Raw genomic sequence first — 26,010 nt, forward strand, 5'->3', positions numbered from 1 at the left:
ACCTCATTGCTCGGACTTGGATCACATACTCTTTCCTCCACTTGTCTCTGGGGTGTGGAATGGAGGCACCACAGCTGGAATGTGCTAATCATCTCAGAAAATGGGTGCTCCCAAGTCCACATGACCGCTAAGCCACCCAGTGGGCTTCTGGTGAGGACCAGAATAGGAAACGAACAGGAATATACTTCAAAAGAGTGAACACGCTGTACAGTTATTCTCACAGATAGAATTCTGGTAAGTCCCATCAAACACGTTCAAAAATGGCTTCTGCTGGATACTCCACACACACAAAGCCCCATGGTTAATGACCCGACAGAGAAGAAGCTAACACCTAGTATAAATGTCCAATAACCACTCTATTCAGGACTTGCGCATTTTTAATGATTAGTGCTGAAAGACCATACAGTGTAGCCTATTTGCATTTCTCTTCCAAGTGGACACCTGTGGTTGAGGGGGATAAATACAGAAAGAACTGAGAGGGGGGATCCAGGGCAAGGCTGGGGCATGAGGCAGAGACTCACTCCCCAGTAAACATGACGGATTGAAATGACAGTAAAGGAATTTTTTTAAGCATGGGGAAGGGGGTTGCTAAAGTCTGAAAGAGAACTGAAGAAGCAATAATTGCCACAAGTTTCTGGAAGCTGGGAAGTGGTCCATCCAGTGGTTAACTGACTTGGCAGATGAGAGAAAGCTGAGTCTGAGAGACAGAGTCCAGAGACAGAGAGTCTCTGGAACTGGGGCCACCGGACAGGGGTCCCAAAGGCAGGAGGGCTGGCTAAGAGCCTGTGCCAGAAGCTGTCAGACCCCCATAACCTCCTCTCTTTGCCCTACCTCCCACGGGACTGCCTACATCCCATGACGGGTTTGTTCTGCTAAATCAGAGCAACTCTGGCCTCAGACACCAAAGCCAGCTGAGGGAAGAGGTGCCACCCTAAAAACAAGGGAACAAGAGAAAGTCTCCATGCCAGATGTTAGACTCCTGGTCTCCTACCTGAATCTGGCTCACAGAATGCCACAGGCAACCAAGTCCCCTCGGTGACGGGGATTTCTCTTCACCTGGTCAGTCTCAGAGAGGAAAGACCTTCTACAGAAGGTGGAGGCCCTCCAATCAAACTGCTTAGCAAGACAGCCCTGTCACAGGACAGGTGCTCAGGCGCACACTCCAATCACCTGGGGAGCTTCTAATACTTGCTACACCTGGGCCCTAGCAAGATCCTACGTCATTCAGTTGCTTGGTAAATAGGAAGGCAAAGTTTACTGTGTGCCAGGCGTTGTTCCAGATTCCGGAACACTGTTCTAGGTGTATTTCTTAGTAAGAAGGAACTACTTATTACTGGGAATAAGCCCCATCGACGCATCCAGACCTTCCAGTTAGCTTTTGAGTGATCAGTCCAGGATCATTAGACATTAAAGTTTTTAACAAGCTCCAGATTTAAAAACAAAAACAAAAACTAAGAGGAAATCTGAGGGAAAAAAAAAAACTGCAGGGAATAGAGGAACACTTCAAAGAAGCTGTCATTGAGATCTGCAGAGAGTTGGAAAGCTTTTCATCCGTGAAACGAGAACAGGAGGTTATAAAAAGAATATTTCAGAGATTTTTAAAGAGCTCTTGGAAATTAGAAATTTGATGGCAGCCATAAAAATTCAGTATACGGTTGGAAGATAAAAGGAGGAAATTTCCCAGGAAGTAGAATTTTTTTTTAAGAAGAGAGAAAATAATTAGAAATTCAATCCATGAAGATCCCCTTCCAACTAAATCGATGTTCCAAAAGAGGAGAGAAATGATTTTTTAATTCCAGAAAACTGTTCAGAACCAAAGAACATGAGTTTCCAGATTGAGAAGGTGTATTGAAAGCCAAGTAAAATGGATGAAAAAAAAATCTCATAGCAAGATATATAATGAAATTTCATTACAGAGAGAAAGGACATTACAAAGAACAAGGAGAAATTTGTAAAAACTTTCAGGTAGAGGGAAATAATTATATTCAAAACATCGGGAATTAGAATGACAGACATTTCAGTGACAATATTGAACCTGGAAGAGCAATGCAATCCAAATTCTAAGGGAAAAGCATTTCCAACCTTCACACCCCATCAAACATCAAACTTGGAAGATTGTAAACTAATTTCCCACATACTCTTTCTCAGAAACTTCTAGAAGTCATGTTTTACCAGAAAGAGAACAGAAACAAAGACCGAGGAAGATGTTGGTCTAGAACACAGGAGAATGTCACATGGGAAAGAGGCAAAATCAGTGCCTAGTAGGATGAAGAAAGGGGATTCCAGGATGATGGGTGGGTGGCAGGCCTCAAAAGCAGCAAATTCAGAGGGAGAAGGGGAAGGCTTTGAAAATTATATACACGTACTGTTATGATAAGGAAGAAAGGAAAACTCGGGTAATAATCAGATTCCAGAATGAGAACCCAAGCAGATTCCAAAATGAGAACCTACTTCTAGAAGGCAGGCAAAGGAACTTGGTGAAACCTCTGGGAAACAAGAGTTGATGAAGAACACAGGGCCGAGCTCTAGGCAGAGCAGCTGAGAGGAGAACTTAACGTCCCAGGAAACGGGCCAGAATGGGGTCACTCTTTCCCTTCAAAGGAAACAATTCCTAATTGTGACCTGCCTGGATTTACAGAGATTAGCAGGAAGGGAGGATTAAAGGGAGCTGTACAGGCCAAGTGCGGTGTCAGGCAATTTATAGAAGCAAGAAGGTAAGCAGAAGGCGGTTTCTGGAAACTGTGTTGCTCTTTCCGAGGTCTTCCTTTCCTGCTAGATTAGGCAGGGTAGTCCTCCCTCAGACCCACAGGCTCCCAGAGCTCAAGGCCAGAGGAGCGCCAGGGCCTGAAATCCTCAGTCCACCTGCTTTTCCCCCCTTTCCCTGGTACCTCCTGTTTGTTTCTTCTGTGTGTGGCCCCCTCCGAGAACTCCTTTCTCTCTTTTTAGCACCTGACACAGGCCTCCTCTCCCAAAGCCCACCTCCCTGTGAGTCCTACTGCGGCACCCCCGGGGGGGGGGGGGGGGGGGGGGGGATGGATCTGGCTAGAGATCCTGAAAACGATGAACCGTGGGTAGATCCTATTGCTACTATCTCAATCCGTAGGTTAGTGAGTGTATAGGGTCAGGTTAACACCGGAGGTGGAAAGATCCCCGTATACCTTTTTTCCCCCAATTCATCTGCAAGAGCCAAACCCTCCGGGCGAGCAAAGTTTGAAAGTACTACATTTCATGTGCCTTTGAAGACGCTCATGCCCTGCCTTTTGTGATGTCATTACTTACGCTTTATGTCATGCCCCTCACCACAGCAAACTCAGCCTGACCTATTTTTATGAAACGTGTTTCCTGGTGACATCCACAGAAGCTTTTCTCCCAGAAACGGTTCCCAGGGTGACAGCTGTGGCCATCTCCTCCTTACCCACATCTCAGGAGACCAGAGGGACTTAATTCCACCCCTAGTATTTACAGACTGTCAACTGGGGGCGGGGGGGGGGGGAGGTGACAACATGATAGATAAGGTCATTCTCTTTCCAAACATCTTTGATCTTTAAGACCTTAGATCTGCGGACAGTACATCCACATATTCTGCGGATCAGTGGGGGCGGAGGGGGCGAGGAAGGGGGGGTTGTCCAAGCAGGCTGTTGAGTAGTTTGCTGCAAAGGTGTGTCCCCAAGGAGATGGAACCTCCCGAGGGCTCCAGGTTGGTCCAGGCGCATCTTTGCTCTACCCCGGGCTCCCCTGTCCACCCGGCAGAGGACGGGCGCGGGATGCGGGCAGCGGGACAGGCGGCCGGGCTGCCGGAGGGCCCCGCACACGCGCCCCGCACACGCGCCCCCCGCGCCCCAGGGACCCCCGGCGGCTGCAAGGAGCAGGCTCTGGGGCCCCTCCAGACTTGTCCCTCGCCCCCCCCCCCACTCGGGGCGCCTCCTTCCGTCGGTAACCCACACACCAGTTCCAAGCGCTCGCTCCTCCTAAGGCAAAAACCCTCTCCCAGCGCGCCAAGCCCCACGTCACCCACAAGGCACGCGAGCGCCCCACGAGCCGGGCTAGGTGGCGGGGCCGGGCTGCAGGTCCACGGTGCTGGCCCCCGCCTCCATCCGCACCCCAACCCGGGGACGGGGCCGGGGGGCGGGGGGGCGCGTCCGAGGTTTCCGTTTGCACGGCGGGATTCCTACCTCCGGTGGTGCAGTCGCCTCGGGGGGCGCTCCGGGGTCGGGGTGGGGGGGCAGCAGCCGGCGGAGGAATCCTGCGCAGCCCGGGAGCCGCCGTCCCACCTGCCGCGGCGGCCGGGGCGGAGGGGCGGGAGGGGGCGCTGGGCTCGGGCTCGGGCTCCGCGCCCGGGGCGCCGCCCCCCTCCCTGCAGCGCGCGGCCCGCGGTCCGCAGTGGGGTCCCCGCACCCCCGTGCAAAGCGCACAGCCTCCCAGGACCCCTTCCCCGCTGGCTCCTGGAGGGGGCCGCTCTGCTGACCCCGAGCGCGCGGGTCGTGGCCCGGGGCGGGGTGGGGGGCGGGCCTGGAGCCCCGGCCGCCCTCCCCGGACACCCTCCAGCCCGGTCAAAAGTTCTCCCCGCAGCCGCCGCCCGAAGCTCCACCTCCCCGACACCAGTTCATTTCATAACCGCTGCGTTTCATAACCGGCAGCAGCGTGGGCTCTTACAGGGGGCGGCGGAGGGGGGGGGCGGGGGAGCCCGAGCCCCGCACCAGAATCGCAACCATCACGCCGGGCAGGATGTCAAGAAACTTTTCAGAAACCTCCAGCCACAGGCTCTCGGCTGCAGGAACCAGATCCACCACCGCTGAATTGCAATCGCGGGTGACTGCACAGCCCAAGCATTTCCTCTATACCTCCTGGGGCTCCCGCGCCCCCCGCCCCAAACCTGCGGCCCGGTCCACCAGCCGCCCCTCCAGCTGCAAACTGATGAGGAAGCCCCGACCCGCGAGGCCCAACTGTTTACATCACCCCCACCAGGGCTTCCTGTCTGAAATTAATGGGAATACAAATAAGACAGGAAAAGAGTGTTTGCTTTTCTGAAAGCGGAGGGAGGGCCCCTCTCGGAGACCAGGGGAGTCACCCTGCATTTCATTGCACCAAGAGATTATTTTTCTAAGCTTCCAATTGTATTTTATTCCACTTTTCCACTCTTCCCACTTGTTGAAAAGTAAGAGCACTCGCCCGTTGCCAAACCTCAAGCCATTAAGGAACTTATGCTCACAACACATTTTCACCTGGCTTCCACAGGGATCCAGGTTGGAGGTCCCGGAGGGAGCTAGAGGTAGGGAGACCACCTGTGGTTGAGAGGAGCAGAAGGAAGCCCTGTGCCTGCGGGGACTGGAGACAGACACACACACACACTCATCCCACTCCTTGGGGTTCACACCAGAATCTTGCCTCAAACCCGTGCCTCTAAGCTGTGGTTCTCTTCCTAGAAATCCAGCAACCCCTGCAAGTAAATTAGCTTCGCGAGGGATAGACCCAGCGGGATTCGAAGCAATTCATTATAGAGGAAGAGGCCAAAGAGGGCTTCAGTTCTCAGTACCATTCCTGTTACTGGAAAGGGTAAAAGTAGAGCCCGGGACGGGCCAACCTATGTCAAGGCTGGAAATCTGCCTTCGCTCACAAGCGGCCCACAGAGCACCCTGGTAGCTAAACCTCATAATCACCAGTCCCGGAATTACCCCCAGTTGCTTCATTCAGGCTGGCACCACAGCAAACCCCGAGACAGGCGGGAATGCCAGGCGGTGGTGTTCCTCCTTTGGAAGTGCTGGAAGGCAACGAAGCCCCAGGAGAAAGCGTGTTTCTCCAGGAGGTGTGGGTAATTGCAACCAGCAAATGATATGCGGAGTTTCGCAGAACGCTACAGGTGTCCCGTGAGAACAGACTCTGCAAGCCGGGCCTCAAAATACTGCGATTCCTGGGTCGGAGCCAGTTAGACTTAGGATTTTAGGAAAAGCCAAGTATATAAAAACTCTTAGAGTGTCTGGACTACAGATATTAGAAGGCTTCGGAAACTGTTGGCTCCTCACCCCCCTCCCTATGCCCTCTATTTGCTTTGGGGTGATAGTGCCTGTAGATTCCTTAGCATACGTCTATGTGGCATCTCAGTATCTGGTAAGTTGTACGGGAATTAGGTTCAAATTGATTTTCTAATAATTTCAGAAGTCATCCTTTCTTCTGATTGCTTTCCCCATGGATAGTTTCTTTCTTTCTTTTTTTTTTTTTTAAAGGATTTTATTTATTTATTCATGAGAGACAGAGAGAGAGAGGCTGAGACATAGGCAGAGGGAGAAGCAGGCTCCACACAGGGAGCCTGATGTGGAATTCGATCCCGGGACTCCAGGATCACACCCTGGGCCGAAGGCAGACGCTCAAACGCTGAGCCACCCAGGGATTCCCCCCACGGATAGTTTCTTAATGCTTTACTTCTAACTTTCTCGACTCCCATCAATCTGGCATGTAATTTATGATGTGCAAACCCATGTTATTTAAAGCAAATCCAAGATTTTAAGTCGACTACCAATAAATAATTCTCCCCTCCCCCACCGACATCGTTGTCTAAGACCACTTTAGGGTGTGTATATGCCAGGAATTAAAATTGAGCACATCTGTATAATAACTTAATTTCAGGAAAGCTTTGGAATGCATATGACATTCTCATCAGCAGGCTAGAAAGATACGACGTGCTTGGTCTTTTCCCTCACCCGTTTCACTGCTGACTGGAAAACAGATCAATGGTTCAGTAAACAAAGGGGTGCTTAAAAAGCGGCCTCCAATTTTACCCTAGGTCTGGCTTAAGTAATACTTACAATTGCTATGTGTGTACGCCCGGAGTCTATAAGCAATATTAATTTGAGCAGAAACCGCTGATATGTTAAGAGAATCCAAAGTGGCTTCCACACATGAAGGAAATGGTTCATTAAAAAGAGTTTAGAGTTCAGCAGGAAGGCTCATTACAAAGTAGTGTCCTGAGGGGTGATGATCAAAATGACAGGCACAAATGGGGCTTGATATCTAGATTCGAGAAAAACAAAGATGTGAGGATCACAGCCGACCATGCATTCAATATGAATCTGCGTATTGTACTGATAAGGAATAGGCAACACAACACTGGGGCGAGTTCACGTTGGCGGGAGGTTGACATGAAAGGGAAGTGCCTCTCCCTACTTCTTCCTCCCCCATAATAAAGAATCTGGCAGCAGATAGACTCTTATTAGGGTGGTATGTCCAGTGTGAGGCCCCTTATTTTAAGGGCGATGGGGAGACACTGGAAAGGTTCCAAGGGAGAACCAAAATGATTAAAGAGACAGAAAATAGAACCTTTGAGGGAAGGTTAAAGGATTTGCAATTGTTTAGTCTAGAGTAAAAACTGCTTAAAGGCAAACTTAACAGTGTCTCCCATTTGAAGGGTTATTATAAAGAGGATACCGACCAGCTGTTCTTCATCTTCACAGGAGACAGAAGAGGTAAGAGACACAAATGCAACATTAAAATTTGGGTCAGACATGAAGAAGGCTTGCTTGATGCTAATGGTAGCTGATCGGACACTGCCATCACTGTACAATCTCCACCTCTCAGACTCCCTCTTGAGTGATAGTCTTGGGCTTCTCGGCAGAAGCCGGGCTAAGCGGACTCCTTCCTTTCGTTCCCTTCTAGGGCTAAAGTGGTTGTCTTTACTCCTTTAAATGTGGGAGCAAAGATCCTGAGCTCCATGCTCACAAGCAAGGCACCGCAAGAACGTAATCCTCCCCACAAACCTAGGCCCACATCCCATTGGACCTTTGTTTATTGGAATGGGTATTTCCAAAAACATGTCCAATTTTAGATACTGAGTAGATGATAACTATATTTCATAGGTTCACTCCTCTATATTGTTTCTCTCTATAGGCAACGTTGCTTTTTGTTGAGTGGGCACACAAATATTAGTTGATGATGATGTTAATGATAATAACAGCTATGAATTAGTAAGCTCTAACTATAATTATGTTGGGCACTTTATGTAGATTATCTCTCTCTCTCTCTCTCTCTTTTTTCAGGAGCCCTGTGAAGTGGGAATAGTTATTAGCCTTATTCTAACACAAGGAAACTGAGTCGCAAAAAAGGGAAACTGAGTCACCACAGGGTTAGTAACAAAGCTAATAAATGTTGGAGGTCCCAATTCAAACTCATTTAGTTTGACTCAAAAGGGTGTGCTTGGGGGCCCGTGGGTGGCTCAGCGGCTAAGCGTCTGCCCTTGGCTCAGGTCGTGATCTAGGGGTCCTGGGATTGAGTCCCATGTCGGGGACTCCCCCTCTGGGGAGCCTGCTTCTCCTTCTACCTATGTCTCTGCTTCTTTCTTTGTCTCTCATGAACAGATAAAAATCTTTTAAAAAAAAAGGTGTGCTTAATTATTATACCACTGCCTCTCGTCAAGTATTTTTATCTCTTGGGAGGGATGAAACATTGCAAAAAGAAGCATTTATGCTTATTGGCCCAAATTGCTTAAAAACCAAGACTTCTACAGGTTTACATCACCTCATCACCTGAGGAGTACAATGATTTTTTTTTTCCAGTGTAGCAGAGGAAAGGACTGACTTTGCCTTCTGATCAGAGGCATACATTGCTGTCTCTCACAAAGCTGAAGAATCCAATCAAGGTTTACCTCTATTTTATTACTTAGAAACACTCAGCTATTCATCTGTAATCTAACCTTGCATATAGTAGGTCTTCCACGACTGTTGAATGAATGAATACAAATGCCTTATGACAGTGATGCTTTGAAACAAACCGAGCTCAATTGAGTTTTTCCAGCATGCTGGTGGGCAGACTCTAGTGGATTATTTCTATGGGTCTCTTATCAGAGGTCCCCTGAGTCTTAAAATCCAACTGTTTTCTTTAATTCGACATCTGTGAGAAAGCATATGGATGGGTTACACATTTTTCCAATGTCAACTACTTTTAGATTGAGAAAAGATTTTTAATGGGGTTTATTAAGTGCTGTTGTATATCAACAATAGATGATTCATGAGTGAAACAAACATCAAAATGATTTTTAGAAAGGCAAACGAACCACACACACAAAATTAAACGCCTTGATCCAAATTACTACAAAGGACAGATATTTTCCCATTAGGACAATTTATCCTGAGTCTATAAACAGAGAGGGGCATAATTATCCATGTGTTTGCTAACAGATCTAAACCTTATGTAGCTATAAAAAGCTAGAGAGAGGAAGAAAGAGGAAATTCCCAGGAGAAGATCCCCAACCACATCCAGGGCCATCAGATCTCCATAAATACAAACCCCAGCAGTGGCACCAAGTGAAGCATGAGAAGAAACCTCAAGATTTTAACCCAAGCCACAGAAATAACTTTGAATTGTCTTAAAACTAAACAATGACAATTCTATCCAATAAACTTGCAGCTGACACATGGGCAGAGTGGTGACTTATTGGTGTTCCAGATGTAGTTAATAGAAACATGATGCCCAGAATAAAAAAGGTATTCAGTAATGTTGATTGAATGTACAGAAGAGTGAATGAATGTCTGAACAGATGCCCAGGCTGCCTCTTTCCCCCTTTAAATCTCTGTTAGGAAGATGTCTCTGAGGCCTCAAGGCCAAAGCCCCCACGGGGGCGTTGAACAATTTGACACTGGTACTCTGGTTGATGGAACCAGAGGTGGTTTCCAACCCAAAGATAACCAATTTGTAATTTTGCTATAAATACAGGGAGGGGAACTGTGGTACCTATAAACTTTGATTCAAAAGCCCCCACTATTTACAATATAGATTCTAAACTATTTGAAGTCCAACAGAATCGAAGCACTAAGTAGCCAACATCTATTGAGCACTTACTGGATGCTGGGTTTTGTTCTAGACCCCTTGCATATTAACTCATTAAATCCTTATTACAATCTTAAGAACATATATTGTCCTTATCAACCCATTTTACAGGCAATGAAACTGGGCTAAAAGATTACTTCATTAGTTCATGGTCACATAACTAGTGTGTACAGGAGCCAGAATTCAAACAAATTCCACCTGGAACCAGTGCTATGCTCTTAAGTGCTACCCAATGCTACCTGTCCAAGTCTTACCTCCTACCACTTCTCAGCACAAAATCACTATTCCAATCAAACTGTTTACCCACAAATATTCAAAGAGCATTCTAATCTTACAGGATGTGTTCCCTGACCACCACCACCACCCCCACCCCACCGTAGCCCACTGTTGCCTCTCTCTTCTGAGTTCACATCACTTATTCTGCAGTGAACACAACTGTAAATTACCTAGCTCACATCACATCTCTCTAACTAGATTTTAAATTCTTTTGGGGGTAGGACAGTTATATGGAAGTCTGGGGATGTAGTCTGTAGAAAGATCTAGATTTAAAGTCCAAATGCCATAATTATTACTCATGGGACTCTGAGTAAATAATTTAACTTTTCTTACACTTTATTGAAACCATATTCCTTATGGGCTTATTGGGGAGGAGAGATTAAATAAAAAAATGTATATGAAGTGTTGAGGATGATGCCTAATATTGTAAGCCAGTGATTTTCAACCACCAGCTATTTTGCCCCCGAGGGACATTTGGCAATGTCTGGAAATATTACCAATAGTCATAACTGGGGAGGGGTGCTTCTGGCACCTAGTGGGTAGAGGCCAGTGACGCTGCTAAACATTTTACAAAGTATACAGATCGGCCCCTGCAACAAAGGATTATCCAGTCCAAAATGTCAACAGCAATAGTGGTGAAATTAAGAACCGTCCTATATGCTATTAAAAATTTATTAAAGATATCTTTCCATTCCTCTTTCTTTTTTACAGTATTGTGCTGATGGTAGGTATTCAGTAAATCTTTGTTGAGTAAACCTATTTATAAATGGGTAAGTGAATGTATGAATCCTAAGACATTTTACTAGTAAATAATTGACTTGAGGGTGTGGTCTAGCCATGGCAGGGATTGGGTGGGAGTTAATTAACATAGAACCAGAACTTTCCAATATCCATGCTCAGGGAAAGGAATTCTGAAAGAAATCCAGTCTATTACCAGAGGCCTGTGCCCAATGAAAGTGCTGTTAAAGTTGGTCCTAGGAGAGCTGAAGAACTTAGACAAAGACCAGCTCTTCCTTATTGGTGGCTTCCCGATTGACTTGCTATTACCTTGCAAATGCCCACTTATCTCTTTTTAATCCCTACTCCAAAGAATAATACAGCCAAAGAGCCAGAAGACGATGGGAGGATTTGTTCAATCTCTCATCCCTTGTCTACCACTCGCCCCTGCAACAACCACACATAACCTGGAGTCCAATCAAATGAACTCTCATCAAGTCCATGGATCGGAAAAGATGGTGGAAACAAAAAGGACATACAGTCATTACTGGCAGACTTCATTCAGCAGGTTTAGTAATATCGGTTACAAGAACTAGAAATCCATGAATAAAAGCCTACCTTCCTGGATAGAGCATATATCACATTAACAGAAACCAGAAACGAGAGAGGGTGAGGGAGAAGGAGAGAGAGAGGAAGGGAAGAGCAGGGATGGGAAGGGAAGTGAGGAGAGAGGAAACAAGTCCTTCCATCTCCTGTTCTCCAGACTTGGTGGCAACATTTGCTTGCATTCCACCTTTTGCAGTCAGAATATATAAATGATTTTTGTGTAGTTGTATATGAAAAAATTTAAAACTTTAGTCTCCCATCATCTTTAAACCTCTCTGAGATGTTTAATTCCCTGTACTAGACTACCTGCCCACAACTGTGAGAACAAGATAGGTTCTTTGTCGCCTCAGGCCCCTGCACACATCCAAAATGGGAGTGTCTTCCCTGCCTTAATCACCTTCACCAGACTCAGCTTAGACATCACCCTCTTCAGGGATTCCTCCCAACCCTTACCTAGAACCTCGAAGCTTTGATAGCATCCCCACTGCCCATTCACTTGACTGCTTACCCTTCTAGACTATAAACTCTTTTAGGGTAAGGGCCTGTGGCCTTGTTTACTATTTTATTTCCAGGGCCTAGCACTGTGCCTGGTGTGTATGGGTGCCCAACAGATATTTGTTGAATGAGAGAATAAAAATCAGGAGACTTCCAAATGCATTCATCCCTGCAATTACTCACTGAATGCCTACTATGAACCAGGAGTAGGGCTAGAGAATGGGAAAGCAATTATTACCTTAATATTAATAATAGTAACAGTAAAAACAATCACAGCTACCATTTATTGGACATTTACTATATACTAGGCATCATGCCAAGCTCGTCTATGTATTCTCTTTTAATTATCCACCCTAAAACCTATGTGGCAGACACCATCATCATTCCCATCAAACAGATGAAGAAAGAGGCCAAGCCACTGCTACGGATCTTAACCACACAGATTCTATGTGAAAGAAATCTCTGACATTTAAGTTCCTCAAGGTCTATTTACATGGGCCTAACTCACATCAACTAAAAAAGGTTACCTGTGAATTCACCCATGACCTTTGTTGATGTCTATCCCCTTGCCTAGAAAGTGTCCATCCACTCTTCATATTGCCTGAAATGTATTTTAAAATATTTTGATAACATCAAATGATGACAACCTTAATAATCTACTCTCTAGAGGCCATGGGCTAATGTTTGAAGGACACTTATCAGCATCCACGCCTGAAATATCACTACCTAAATCTGCAATCTGCAGCAGAAAGTTCTGTAGTTATCAAAATGGGAGTTAGAAGTTTTTTGGTTTTTTTTTTTTTTCATCTGTGGAATGAGAAATTTTTAAGATAAACTGGTTAGAAAGGTTCGTATAGCTTCTCTTTCCTTGCTGAGTTGTAAGAATCTGGGGAGAGCCAGCTCCCTGATACCTATGAGTGATACTTCAGCTGTGGAACTCTATTGGTCTGGGGACCCCCAGTTAAGTGAGGATTTTGTCACAGTGCCTGACAATAAATTCAGGTGATTCTTTCCACCGAGGGAACCTTCTGGGAAGGGGATCACTGGAGCACCTACCAGAAGAAGCAGTAGAGAAGCCACCAAACATGCTGTGGGACTATTTCTGTGTGTGCTTGCTAATGCCTACTCTACATATGGTAGGAGTCAAAGACTTGCTTTCATGGTAACCTACCACCTGGCAATGAGGTTGTCAGACAGGAAGTATAGAGTGCTCAACCTTTCCTGATTGCTACTTATAGTTAATAAGAGAGCCTGAGAATCAGCTCAGGTCAGGCTAAAACACCCTCTTCCCAACCTGGGTCTCTAGGCAAACACCCATTCATCTTTCAGCATTAAGCTCAAAAATCCTCCCTACCGTGAAGACTTTCTTAATGAGTCATCTCCCCTCAGGAGCTGTGAGGAATCATCTAGTTGTTGAAATGGCTGCCTGCATGCTGCTGAGATCCTTCTGATAAACCTCAGTTGCTTAAGATAACCTGGGCAGGTCTCATTCTACATCCTGAAAAAGCCCAATTTAGCAAGTAGATTTATTTTAGAATATGATTTATTGAGCCAGGGCCATACTAGGTACTGAGGAAACACTGATAAGCAGCATTGACCATGGGCCCAGTAAGCTCAGAGACCACAGTGGGACAAGGAAGGGGCACCAGGCAGTTAGTTACGGTATAGTGTGGGATAACCGCTAAGTCCAGGGAGTTGTGACATGCCCACCAAGGGCACCTAATTAGATCTGGAAGGCCATAGAAGCCTTCCAGAAGTGACTGTAAGTTGAGCCTTGAGGATAAGCAGACATTAACAAGGTGAAGAAAAGATTCCAGGAAGTGAAAATGGCAAGAACAAAGGTCCAGAGCTGAAACAGAGATGCCACATTCTGAGGTCTACAACGGTTCAGCCTGGCTGCAAGTTTGGTCAACCTGTGGCTGGTATAAGGAGAGCAGCAAACAGGGCAGTGGCTAGAGAAGTATGGCTTTGTGAGGCGGTGGTTTGGGCTTCATTCTTGAAGGGCTTCCAGTAGGAGTGCCCTGAACAGATTTCCATCCTAGAATGATCATGCCAGCTCCAGGGAAGAGAATATCCTAGAAGACCAGCTGGGAGGAGGTAGGGACAGGGTTGAGGAAGCTGTGGAACTCTATTGGTCTGGGGACCCCCAGATTCATTGTCCTATGAATCCAGCCAAGAAAAGATGGCACCTATCTTGGGAGTATCTCTGCAGACTTGTACTTCCCCTGTATCTGGGATAAAACTCAGGCACTGCTCAGTTTACATGCTCTTTCCCTCTGCTAGAATGTGAATCCTTTGAGGGTAAAAACTGGAATTTACTATCTCTGGAGCTTCAGTACTTGCAAGCGATAAAGCCCCTAGTAAAGGGTTGGTTGGGCATGTCCAGTGACAGGATTCGTTATGTACAAAAATGACTTCCTTTTGTTAGATTCCTCATCACCAGACCTCCACCCCACCCCGACATCCCTTGCACAGCTTCTCCGCTATTGCTGTCTGTAAAGATCTCTTCCAGCAACTACCATTCCCTTTGATATTTGGTTGCTCCAAGGGTTAAGTAGATTCTACTTCCCTTCATCAAACACAGATTTTGATTCTAGTCTTGATAGCCTCCGAAATATCTTGCACTGCCCTTTTTTTCCCCCTGTGGCCCAGCTCCTCCCACCACTCCATGCAGGCAAGATTTCGCACAGGTCCCTCCTTCACCATCTTGAAAGTTTCCCAGGGGCGACCTCACCTATATGGAGCAGCGACTCCCTCCCATCCAATATCCTAAATCCATCTCATTATTTAAGTGAAAAAATAAGTCTCACCATCTGCAAGAAGCATGCATGAACTCCAACTAACCTGGTAAAGAATCCTACCCAAACTTAATCCCAGTCATATGTATTCCTGTCAACCACATATGACTTAACGGTTCTTCATGTTTTCTCTTCAAGGACTTAATGCCAGAGTATTGCAGATTCACCTCCTTGTCTCTACCTCCCTTGCCTATATTTATACTCAAGGTCCTTCTCCCTCTTCCCCATGCTCTGTTCCCTGGACCAAAGAAACTTCTTCCAGCCCCCAGATGTCTTCACTTTGACCTCCCCCTGAGAAGTGGGACATGTCAAGGATGGATGTAGAAGCATTTAACCCAATCTACCTCTAGGCCCAGTTGATACCTCAGCTCTGTTAGCTGGCTTTTTTTTTTCTTTTTTAAGATTTTATTTATTTATTCATGAGAGACACACAGAGAGAGAGAGAGAGAGAGAGAGGCAGAGACACAGGCAGAGGGAGAAGCAGGCTCCATGCAGGGAGCCCGACGTGGGACTCGATCCCAGGTCTCCAGGATCACACCCTGAGCCGAAGGTGGCGCTAAACCGCTGAGCTACCCGGCCTGCCCTTAGCTGGCTTTATAATAGTGAGCACTATGTCACTCAGAAGGGCCTTCCTAAACTCTTAGAGAATTAAAACTGGATAGTATCCCAGGGACTTTCCCTTCCCCAGAGGCCTTCACCTACCAGGGGCCAGTGCCCTTTCTTCCAAACAGGTTTGCACCAGTGTTGCCAAATAAAATATAAGAGACCCAGTTAAATTAGAATTTTAGGTGAAAAATGAATACTTTTTAAGTATGTCTCAAATATTGCTGAGATTTTTAATTTGTTAAATCTTGACCACTCTGGTTTGTACTTGTTACTCAGTTTTTATTTATTTTTATTAAAAAAATATTTTGTTTATTTATTCATGAGAGACACAGAGAAAAGGCAGAGACATAGGCAGAGGGAGAAGCAGGCTCCATGCAGGGAGTCCGACGTGGGACTCGATCCCAGGACTCCAGGATCACGCCCCAAGCCAAAGGCAGACACTCAACCACTGAGCCACCCAGGCGTCCCTGTTACTCAGTTTTTTTTTTTTTTTTTTAAAGATTTATTTATTTGAGAGAGAAGAATGAGGAAGCTGTCCTATGAATCTAGCCAGGAAAAGATGGCACCTATCCAGGAGGAGTCTCTGTGGACCTATACTTCCTTCTCAGTCTTTTTTTTCTTTTTTTTAAGATTTTATTTTTTGAGAGAGAGAGAAAAAGAAAGGGAGCATATGAGCGAGGAGAGGTGCAGAGGGAGAGGGAGAAGTAGGCTCCCTACTGAGCAGGGAGCCTGATGTGAGGCTCAATCCCAGGATCCTGAGATCATGACCTGAGCAAAGGCAGATGCTTTACTATTGAGCCACCCAGGTGCCCCATGTTACTCAGTTTTTATAAAAATCATATCTACACTCATTAATAGGTAAACAATTATCCAGAAAACAATACATTGTTAAAACTTGGCACCCTTGAAAATATTCTTTATGCTGTTTCTCACTCTGATGGATATCTTCTTATAAGGGTAGGGTTTTTTAAAGATTTTATTTTATTTTATTTATTTATTTATTTATTTATTTATTTATTTAGATTTTATTTTATTTTAAGATTTTTATTTATTTATTCATGAGAAACACCCAGAGAGAGGCAGAGGCAGAGGCAGAGGGAAAAGCAGGCTCCATGCAGGGAGCCTGATGTGGGACTTGGTCCCGTGACTGCAGAATCGCACCCCGAGCCAAAGGCAGATGCTAAACAGCTGAGCCACCCAGGCATCATAAGGGTAGGTTTTTAATCATCTTTATAGCTCACTTGGAGTCCCTCAACTCTCTGCCCTACCTTTCTCACTTGGTTTATAATTCTCTTCCCATGATTACTCTTTGCATCATTAAGTTCAACCACTTTGACCCTTCTTTCCTTCCCAAGCAATTACCATTCAATTGAGTACTTCACCTTGACTTGCTTGGTCTTATGATGATGTATCAAAACATCTCCCTCTTTACAAGTCAGTGAACCACATGAAGGAAACACTGAATGGCTAGTAAGTAGTTCCCCAATCAATTCTTCTAAACTGACCTCAAGGATCAGATTCCTCTTCCCAATCGCCGCATGCTCTCCAACTCTGGGAAATCCTTCCAGAAAAAGAACACCAGGATCCCAACCCTGGTTCTGATGTGGTCTATTACTGCTTCACCCCAGCTGGAGAAAGTCCTAGTTGGGAAAAGCAAAGGATCTGATAAAGCTCTGTACAATATTCTCATAAAGGAAAAGACTGGATTCTTCTCTGGGTCTCAGGGGCCCCTTCAACCGTGCTGTTTACAAAAACCATGTTATTTACAAATAGTGACAAAGGGCGTGACTAAATCACCCTGAGGAGTGGAGAGTTTAACCCATTTATAAATGCATGTTTGGGGGGAAAGGGCATGAAGAGGAACTAACTCCTACTACTTTTCAGTTTTCATGGAGAGTAACTGAGATTCCAAGTAAGAAATTGTAGGTAAGACTCAGAGAGGGGAGCCAGGGTAGCTGGCAAGATCTGATAAGTCATGGTTGCTCCCTGGGTGGGCTGGTTAGGAAGGAAGGAAGGACATTAGTGAGATCCAGAAAGACTTGTTAGTGTATCAAGGATGGGGGGAGGGGAACCCACGTTGAATGACCAGAGCCACAAATTCAAAACAGCCATGGTGGTTGAGAGGCATGTCACTGCTATTTAAAACTCCCATTATATTATTAGTATTATCGTCATTCTCATCTATCACTTCATTCCTCATGAGGAAGAGAACACAGACCTACACACAACACTCTGTAGGGAAAGAAAACACCCTGAGAAGGATGGAACTTCTAGCGACCAGGTTTCCTGACTTCTGATCCAGGATGCCTCCCTTGCCGAGCAGAGAGTTTTTGCTCTGTTAGGTACCAGCTGAATTCTGGCCCAAAAGCCACTTTCAGACTTATCCCAGTACCTCCAGAAGAATGTGCTGAGATTTGGGACTGGGCTGTGTTGGGGCGAGCAACCCTGTGGGAAGGGGAAGACATGGGTTTGGATCTTGGCTCTTCTTTTCCAGCGTGGATTCTCTCCCCTGCAGCTGGGGATAACGACAGTTACCTCGCCGAGGTGCTGTGAGCTATAAAACGAGCAGACGTGTGTGCAGTCCTGGCACAGAACTGCAATACGCATAAACATCATTATTAACAATGGCTCTAATTGTAGGTTCAGGAATCTACTAGATTGAATCTAGTTCAATCTACTTGAACTACAGGAGTTCAAATATATGCAAATCCCCACTAAGATAGGGAGGCAAGGGAGGAAAACTGGTATTTTTTTTCAAAGCTACCAAAAGACTTGTTGAGTTATATGGCTTTTTTTGAACTGGCAAGAGAAAGCTGCAAACTAATAATGGCTCACATTTGTCAAGTGCTCGCTGTGTGTCAGACACTGTGATGAACCCTTACACATATATCCTCCTTGTATCTCCCATCACCTGATGAGTCAGGTATCGTTCTTTACTCCAATTTACAGCCAGGGGAACTCTGGTTTAGTTGGGGTTAAGAAATTGCCTGATGTTACATATTTTATAAGTGATAGGATCAGGTCTCATTAAATTCATGCTCTTAAACACACATGTGTAGTCCAACCAAACTTGCATGTAAGTTCGTGAGGAAGTATAACCAAGTCTTAGCAGTGGTTACTTCTAGGTGGTGGGGTACAGGTGATGTTCACTTTCTTCTTTATGCCTTACTGAATTGAATATATACTGCCTTTATTATTTAAAATGTTTCTCATTTTTTTCTCATTTTGATAACAAACACAAACTTTAAAAAATAAATCAAAACGTGGATGCATGCTAGGGGAGGAAAGATATAAATAGGCATGACATTTTTAAGGACAATTTTATTAAACTTTCAACTTTTTCTTTCAATCAAAGAAACCCTCACAGAATAAAATAAAAATTATATTCCTCCCTGCCACCTGAAAGCTCAGGTTCCAATAGCCCTTTCAGGCAGATTTGAGTTCTATGTGTTAAATCTACTCATGGTTTGAGAATCAACGTTCAACCAAAGATTTTACAATTACTTATAACTTCACCAGTGAATTCTTAAAATCTTTTTTGCTTTACTACATTTTCCGTCTGCACAACTACTTATAATGTATGTGCAAACTCCTTCTTCTCTGGTCATTACTAAGGGATACAATGGTGATAGATCAGCAAAGCAAGCATTCATCTTACTATTTACTCTGAACTCCGAAGTCCTCCTCAAGGAGAAGTGTGATGATAAATAAGATTCAGTAGACAGAGCTAGTCTTCAGTGATGACCTCCGTGGGACAGTAAGGAATTGAAAGCAAACCAAAGGAACACAAAAAATGATGACTTTTTCCTGTTTTTCTGCTTTTGACAATAGTGCATAAGAAGCATGAGAGATTCACCTGTCCTCCAGAGCTAGGGCCCCCAATTCTTCCTAGTGAGAGCTGCTGGGACTCCCTAGGTCATATGATCTGGGAGGATGAGAGGGGAGTGTGCTGAGAAGCCAAGAAGAAGGCTGAGGGAGACAGAGGCTGTGCCCACCCTTCTATCCCATTCAAGCTTGTTTATGAGACTAAGAGGCTCTCACAGGAGCAAATGTTTTGGAGTTCAACTAAGCAAGGTGTCCAGATTACATTCATAGACCTGATTTCCTGGGAATGCTCAGACTTGAAATTATCTGGAATTACGGTGGCTGGGCTAGATGCATGAAGGTGGTAGGGAGATAGGATAGCCAAATTTGCATCAACATCAGACTAGTAAATCAATGAAAAACCACCATTGTAAAACTAGCACTAAAAACCATGAACCTGTGAAGAAAACAGAGACAACTTGTTGTCCTAGACTTTGTTCTCTTTAATTTCATAGAGCAACGTCTCCATATAAGCTTTAGAAAACTCACCTGTTCATTTGCATGACTGTTTACCTGTTTGAATTTTGATGACTTTCAAAGTAGAAAAGTGAGATTAATGATCAAAGTCTTCTAGACTCTGATTCCAGACACCTGAGACTGTCTGTGCTGGTGGGGCCACAAGCTTATGCAAATCACTCTGGATAGCATTTCCAGCTCCACAGGTTTCCAGAGTCTAAAATATACCCACAGTCCATAAAGTCTGAAAATACAAAATATTATTTTTAGTGTTTTCTTTTTTACAGATTGAAGATGTCCTTGACAGAATTTTGTACATTTTATCCATGTTTCCAGAATTAACAGACACCATATGTATATATATATTCTCCCTCATTCTCTCTTTTTTTTTAAGCCTTTCTTCCTATCTTCTTTAGTCTTGACTCATGACTCACTTTATTTTGAGCTACGGTATCAGTCAGGGTTCGATCAGAGAAGCAGAACCACCAGGACCAATACATAACATGGGATGTCTGATAGGGATTTGACCTCACACAATTGTGGGAGTCAGATCAACTTGTAAGGCTGTTGCTTCTCTGTTTGGGGCAGGACCTGAAAGTCGGCAGGGCAAGCAACCCAGAAGGAAATACTCAAGGAAAGTGGGGAGAGCCAGGGCCCACAAAAATGTAAGGAAGAGCTAGACCCAAGAGAAGGGACAAGAACCTACCTCCTCGCCTCACCCTCCAACTTGGATGATTTTACTGACCTGCATTAGAGCTGAACATGCTTCTGGACCAGGCATTAGGGGAGCTGGACAAGGAGACCAGGGGCTGGTGGAACCACCTCTCTTCCCTGGCCTGGGAGAGGAAACCTGGAGTTGCTGGGAGGCAGAGGTCCAGCTGCTGTACCACTCCAAAAAGGTGAATTATCAGAGATGGTGCCCAGCACTCCATACTAACCTGCGTGCACACATGCACACATACGTTCCAAATCTCATGCCAAAGGCCTCTCGTGCCTAAGGCCTCCCATGGCCCGCACTAACCCAGAACTGTGCAAGGAAGACTTCCGGGAAATGCAGCACTAGCTCAGTTAAGTCGACCCCAAACAACTCCACCATCACCTTCACTTTGAACTCAAATTCTCCAGGCATCGGCCCTAGAGTAAGGCTGTGAACATTTTATCTCCAAAATGGTATAGAGTAGAGATTGGCAAGTCTTTTCCGTAAAGGGCCAGAGAGTAAGTATTTTAGGCTTTGTGGGCCACATATGGTGTCTGTCTCATTCTCTTTATGACCTTTTAAAAATGTAAAATTCATCCTTAGCTGGCAGGCAAGAGTTTGCTATTCCCTGGGAAGAAAGCCACAGCTTGAGAGTCTGGAGGCCAGGCTGCTTCTCTTGGCACCATAAATTCCCTAAGACCTGGAGGGAGTCACTTAACCTAGTAGGCTTGAACTACTCATCTGCAAAATGAATGTTTTGGGCTAGGTCAGCATCAAGAATGCACACCAAAGACATAATAGTCTGAATTTTAAGGGGAATAAATTCTTTTTGAAAGCTCAATATAGATTCTTATTGTAATATAGATTATTATTACTATTATTAAACATAAGTATTTATTGGGAGTTAATTCAAGTATGTATTTCTTCTTTCAAAGCTGAATTAACATATATCATTTTAATAATCCTAAATAGACTAGATACCTTTCTCTAAATAGAATTTCCAGAGGTGATCATAAAAGCTTTTGCCTATTCCTCCGTCTTTATCAGAAGACAAAAAAGAAGAGGTTTTAAGAGAAAGGAGGATTTAGATTGAGTGTGGAAATGTGCAAAAATCATGCTTTTTTGCTTTTGAAAAAATAATGAAATTACTACTCATTTATGGAGAAAAGACTGAAACAAGCTTACCCAAATGCCATCAGCATACTATTTTTTGTAAGGATACATGTTAATCTATTTCAAAACATAGAAGTCAGACTGGTAAATTGGGAACACTAATAGAGAACGCCTTTTGCAAACACAGCAAATTAAAAAGCACACAACATATAATATTTCCATTTATTTTTAGGTGGACAATTATGGAAATTGCAAATCTGGAACCACTGGGGTTTAAGACTGCATTCTCAATGATTGACGCTCCTGCCAGAAATAATGGGACTGACTCAAGACCAGCAACAGAAGATGCACAAACCCAAGACTTCCATTTTAAGAGGAATCATTTATTTTATCCAACAAACATTTACTGAGCTTTCGTGATATGTTAGATGCTGTGCTAGTTAGAGATGCCCACTCAACCCAAGACCTTGAAGCTCTGGTTTTTGCCATTGATGGAACATTAAACATCAGCTTTAGAAATCAGTGAAGGAGAAGATGAGCTAGTTTCTGTAACTGTCCCTAGATGAACTCTTACCACTTGGTCAGTGAGGCAGGGTCCTCAGGCTAAAAATAAACTTTAAAAAAGATTAAATAGAACAGTACAGAGAAGAAAGGTATAGAAGACATTTGAGGGATAATAACTTGCTATGGTCTCTCATGGAAATGACTGGATCAATGACGCACATCGGTGACCACCATTCTGCTGTATTATCTTTGGATTGTGTCCACTGGAAGGAGGCAAGCATAAAAATGACATGAATTAACTGTCTTGCTCTAAATCATAACACACAGAGTATTCTTTCTTTGCTTCAAAAGCAACTGAGCATTGAGTCCATCTGATTGGGCTTGTCAAAGATGAAATGCCAGCAGACATTTCTGAAAAGCAAATATTCCTGAAGACTTCAGGGTTTTTTCTTCTTTTTTTCTTTTTGATCACTCCTTACTTAGGACAACTACTAGTAACAGAATGAAATAAATCTCTTAAAGATATATTTCCCAGTCAAGGAACTTTTTCTTTTCTACACAAGCTGTGGTCACCCACCACCTTTTAGGTTTGAAATACCAAAATGAAAAAATCACCAAGAGTGAGTACTGTAAAATATACCAGGGAGCAGAAAGATGTGCATGAAGATGTCACTATGAAGTCCCAGCTTAGAGCCATTTCTCTAACTTCTATTTCTGTTGTATGATCCAAAAACAGTTTTGGAGGGTGTCCACAAATTCAAGAAACTTTGCCACTTCATCTTTAAGCTGATGTTTTGTCATGAAAGCAGCTGTGTTTAAACTCCAGGAACCCTTTTTAAGCAAAAGCTCTTTATTATTTTCCTTGTCTCAAAAGGTATATTGGTTAAAAATGATGAGCATAAGTACATCCTATTCTATATCTTCAAACCTGGAAATAAGTGGTTAGCTAACAATTGAACGGGCAGTCACTCCAATTGGACACATTCTCTCCAGACCTAGGGATTCTTAGGGAAAGAGGCAAGGGGTAGAGGGAGACTTTTGCAGGTCTTTTCTCCTCTTGGCAACAAAACATGGCTTAGTTTCTGGTGCTTCTTGCCTCCAGAATTATGAAAAAATTAGTTTCTCTTCTTTAAGCCATCTAGTCTGTGGTTCTTGGAAGTTGTAGCAAACAAATACACTTTTTCAGGCCAAATAATGTTCCATCGCATGTATATACCATATTTTATTTATCCATTCATTCATTTATGGACATCTGGGTTGTTTCTATTTTCTCACTATTGTAAATAATGCTGCTATAAACACTGGTGTACATACAGCTATTTGAGTCCCTGCTTTGAATTCTTTTGGGTAGCTACCTTAAAATAAATTTCTGGGTCATATGGTAATTCTAATTTTAGAATTAAATTTGCTTAGTTTCATTTTTTTGAGGAAGCACCATACTGTTTTGCTTTTTAAAATTTTACTCATCCCTCATGGCAAAAGGTTGTAGAGGAAATATAAAACCATATATATATAGTTTTTATATAGATCATATATATATAATATATATACATATATTTTAGTTTGGATTTTGTAAAATTTGACTTCTTTCTCTTTTAAAGCAATCTTGTCTTCTATTATGATGAAAATTTCCTTATAAAGTCAACATTGGTTTTTAATCACTTTTATTAGGTATTTCAAGTCTTTTATTTTTGCCCAACATTTTCAGTTTACAGGTTTTCCCAACTTTTGGTTACTCCTTGGACCGTTAAGTTCAACTACTTTGACCCCTTTTCACTTCCCAAGCAATTACTCTTAAATGTCCATATCGCTGTGACACACAACATCTTGTTTCAGCCTCCATCAGTACATCTCCTTTGCTACTGGGTAATGATCCATGATAATGAAAAACGATGCAATGGACTGGGTGCCCACACCTCAGAAATTGCCTGAAGGAAGGCCTTCATGCCCCTTCCTTTCCCACTCAGGAAATTCCTTAAAATGAGTAACTTCAGAATATAAACATTGAGTCTGAGCTGTGCTACTATATAGCTCTGCATAAGCTGAAGAAGCTGGTCAGGAAAAGCAAAGAAATCTGAATAGAAGCATAATACTTCTCCAAAAGCCTCTGAGAAACTGCCCTTCTATCTGTACAAATCAGAACATTTAGACATCGTGCAAAAGTCCCATGTAAATTCATCTAACTTTATCCTGAAGAGATTCTAGCTTCTATGTTTATGTGGATGATCAAGTGTGTCTGCAAGTCTTGGTAAAAGAGATAGAGAAGAATTACAGCCAACACTCCAGGGCCTGGTTTAGTGATGGGAGAATCAGTGTAATCATAGAAGAATTTTGGAGGGCAGGAGGGATTTGACAGAGATAAGTAGGTCCCCAAGTAGGCTAATTATTACAAAAACTAAAAAGTTGAAAAAATTTAAAGATAAAGGTAACAAGTAAAATAAAGAAAAATGCCATTAGATTAAATGTATTAAGGGGGTGGTTTGGGGGGAAATTTGAACAATTAGAGTAAAACAGATTGTTGGGAAAAACCTTGATGGTACCAGACAGGGATGTTATCTTGCAATGATTAATACCATTTTACTTTGGTTAAGTAAGAGTTGGTTAATAACTGGTAAGGAGTGTGAGGGAGAGCTCTGAGGTGCCAGTAGAGTTCTTTTGCTTCATTTAGGTGATGGTTAATATAAACATTCACTAGTTGAACATTTATGATTTGTGCCTTTTTCTTTATGTATGTTATACTTTCAAAAAAAGAAAAGCTTATTGGAGAAAACACTTTTGGAATGATAGAATAAAAATATCCAAAAAATCTACTCCTCCATAAAAGTGACAAGAACACTGGAAAAAATTTATTTAAAAAAAACTTTTTCAGAACTCTGAGAATTAACCTGACGCAGCCTAAGAAGAATTTATTCAAGAAAAATCACTGAATCTCAGTAAGCACAGTGAGGTTTGTGGCATTTTAACTTCTACTATTCCCATCCCTTTCTTCCCTGCTCCACAGGGCCTTGCAAATCAACAGCCTAATAACTAAGGTAGCTGTGGAAATAAGTAGCTTAGCTGCCACTGGATTAGAAAAAGTTTGAAGACCTGTAAAATCTCCATCCCCAGGGAACTGTCAGTATTTGACCTATCTGGTGACTCTATGAAAATCTCCATTTTTCAGAACAGTCTTATTCCGAGGTTATTTGTTGAAAACAATCAGTGACAATTGTTTAACATCTGTAGCTGCCTGCAAAAATATTTGCAAATCATACACTTGTATATCAAGAGTATGTACCGAACTCTTAAAATTCAATAACAACAAATAAAGGAAACTGATAGAATTCTTAAATGGGCAAAAGATTTAAATAGACATCTCCCCAAAGATACAAATGGCCAAAAATGCATGAAAGAGTGCTCAACATCATTAGTCATTAGGGAATGCAAATCAAAACCATGATGAAATATCATTTCACACTCTAGAATGGGTGTAATAATGACAGATAATAACAATGTTGGTAAGACTGAAGATAAATTAGAACCTTCACACACTGCTGGTGGGAAAGTAATATGAAACAGTCCTTTTGGAAAGTTTGGCAGTTCCTCAAAAAGTTACACATGAAGTTGCCATATGACCATCAATTCTATTCCTAAGCATACATGCAAGAGAATTGAATACATAAATCTACACAAAACTGTACACCAGTGTTTGCAGCAGCATTATTTGCAATAGTGATAAAGTGGAAATGACCCAAGTGCCCATCAGTTGATGGATAAACAAATGTAGTATAGCCATACTAGGCAATACTATTTGGCAATATAAAGGAGTGAAGTTCTGAAATATACTACAAAATAGATGAACATATTTTTATACTTTTTAAAAAAGATTTTATTTATTTATTCATGAGAGAGAGAGAGAGGCAGAGGCATGGGCAGAGGGAGAAGCAGGCCTGATGTGGGACTCGATCCTGGGACTCCAGGATCACACCCAGAGCCTAAGGCAAACGCTTAATCACTGAGCCACCCGGGAATCCCAAAACAGATGACCATTGAAAGCATTATGCTAAATGAAAGAAGCCAGTCACA

General features: G+C 43.4%; 1 protein-coding gene and 2 long non-coding RNA genes across 5 annotated transcripts in view; 1 reads left to right on the top strand and 2 right to left on the bottom strand.

Moving 5' to 3' along the window:
• The window catches only part of LOC140632700 (uncharacterized), a 43,167-nt gene extending 39,969 nt beyond the window's left edge, over positions 1-3,198 (bottom strand). The window contains exon 1 of the long non-coding RNA XR_012030346.1: positions 3,159-3,198. This is a non-coding gene — a long non-coding RNA (uncharacterized lncRNA). The remainder of the gene's footprint in view (positions 1-3,158) is intronic.
• The window catches only part of PDZD2 (PDZ domain containing 2), a 358,704-nt gene that overhangs the window by 184,278 nt on the left and 148,416 nt on the right, over positions 1-26,010 (bottom strand). The window lies entirely within an intron of this gene.
• LOC140632698 (uncharacterized) lies at positions 1,288-9,404 on the top strand. 2 transcript variants are annotated; one of them, XR_012030343.1, is made up of 5 exons: positions 1,288-2,714; positions 7,400-7,457; positions 8,028-8,113; positions 8,549-8,626; positions 9,165-9,404. It is a non-coding gene; the product is annotated as an uncharacterized lncRNA (long non-coding RNA). The 2 variants fall into 2 exon arrangements; XR_012030342.1 differs by having other exon boundaries at positions 1,292-2,714; positions 8,544-8,626.

This window comes from Canis lupus, chromosome 4, assembly GCF_048164855.1.
Source record: "Canis lupus baileyi chromosome 4, mCanLup2.hap1, whole genome shotgun sequence".
In the NCBI taxonomy this organism is placed as follows: Eukaryota; Metazoa; Chordata; class Mammalia; order Carnivora; family Canidae; genus Canis; species Canis lupus.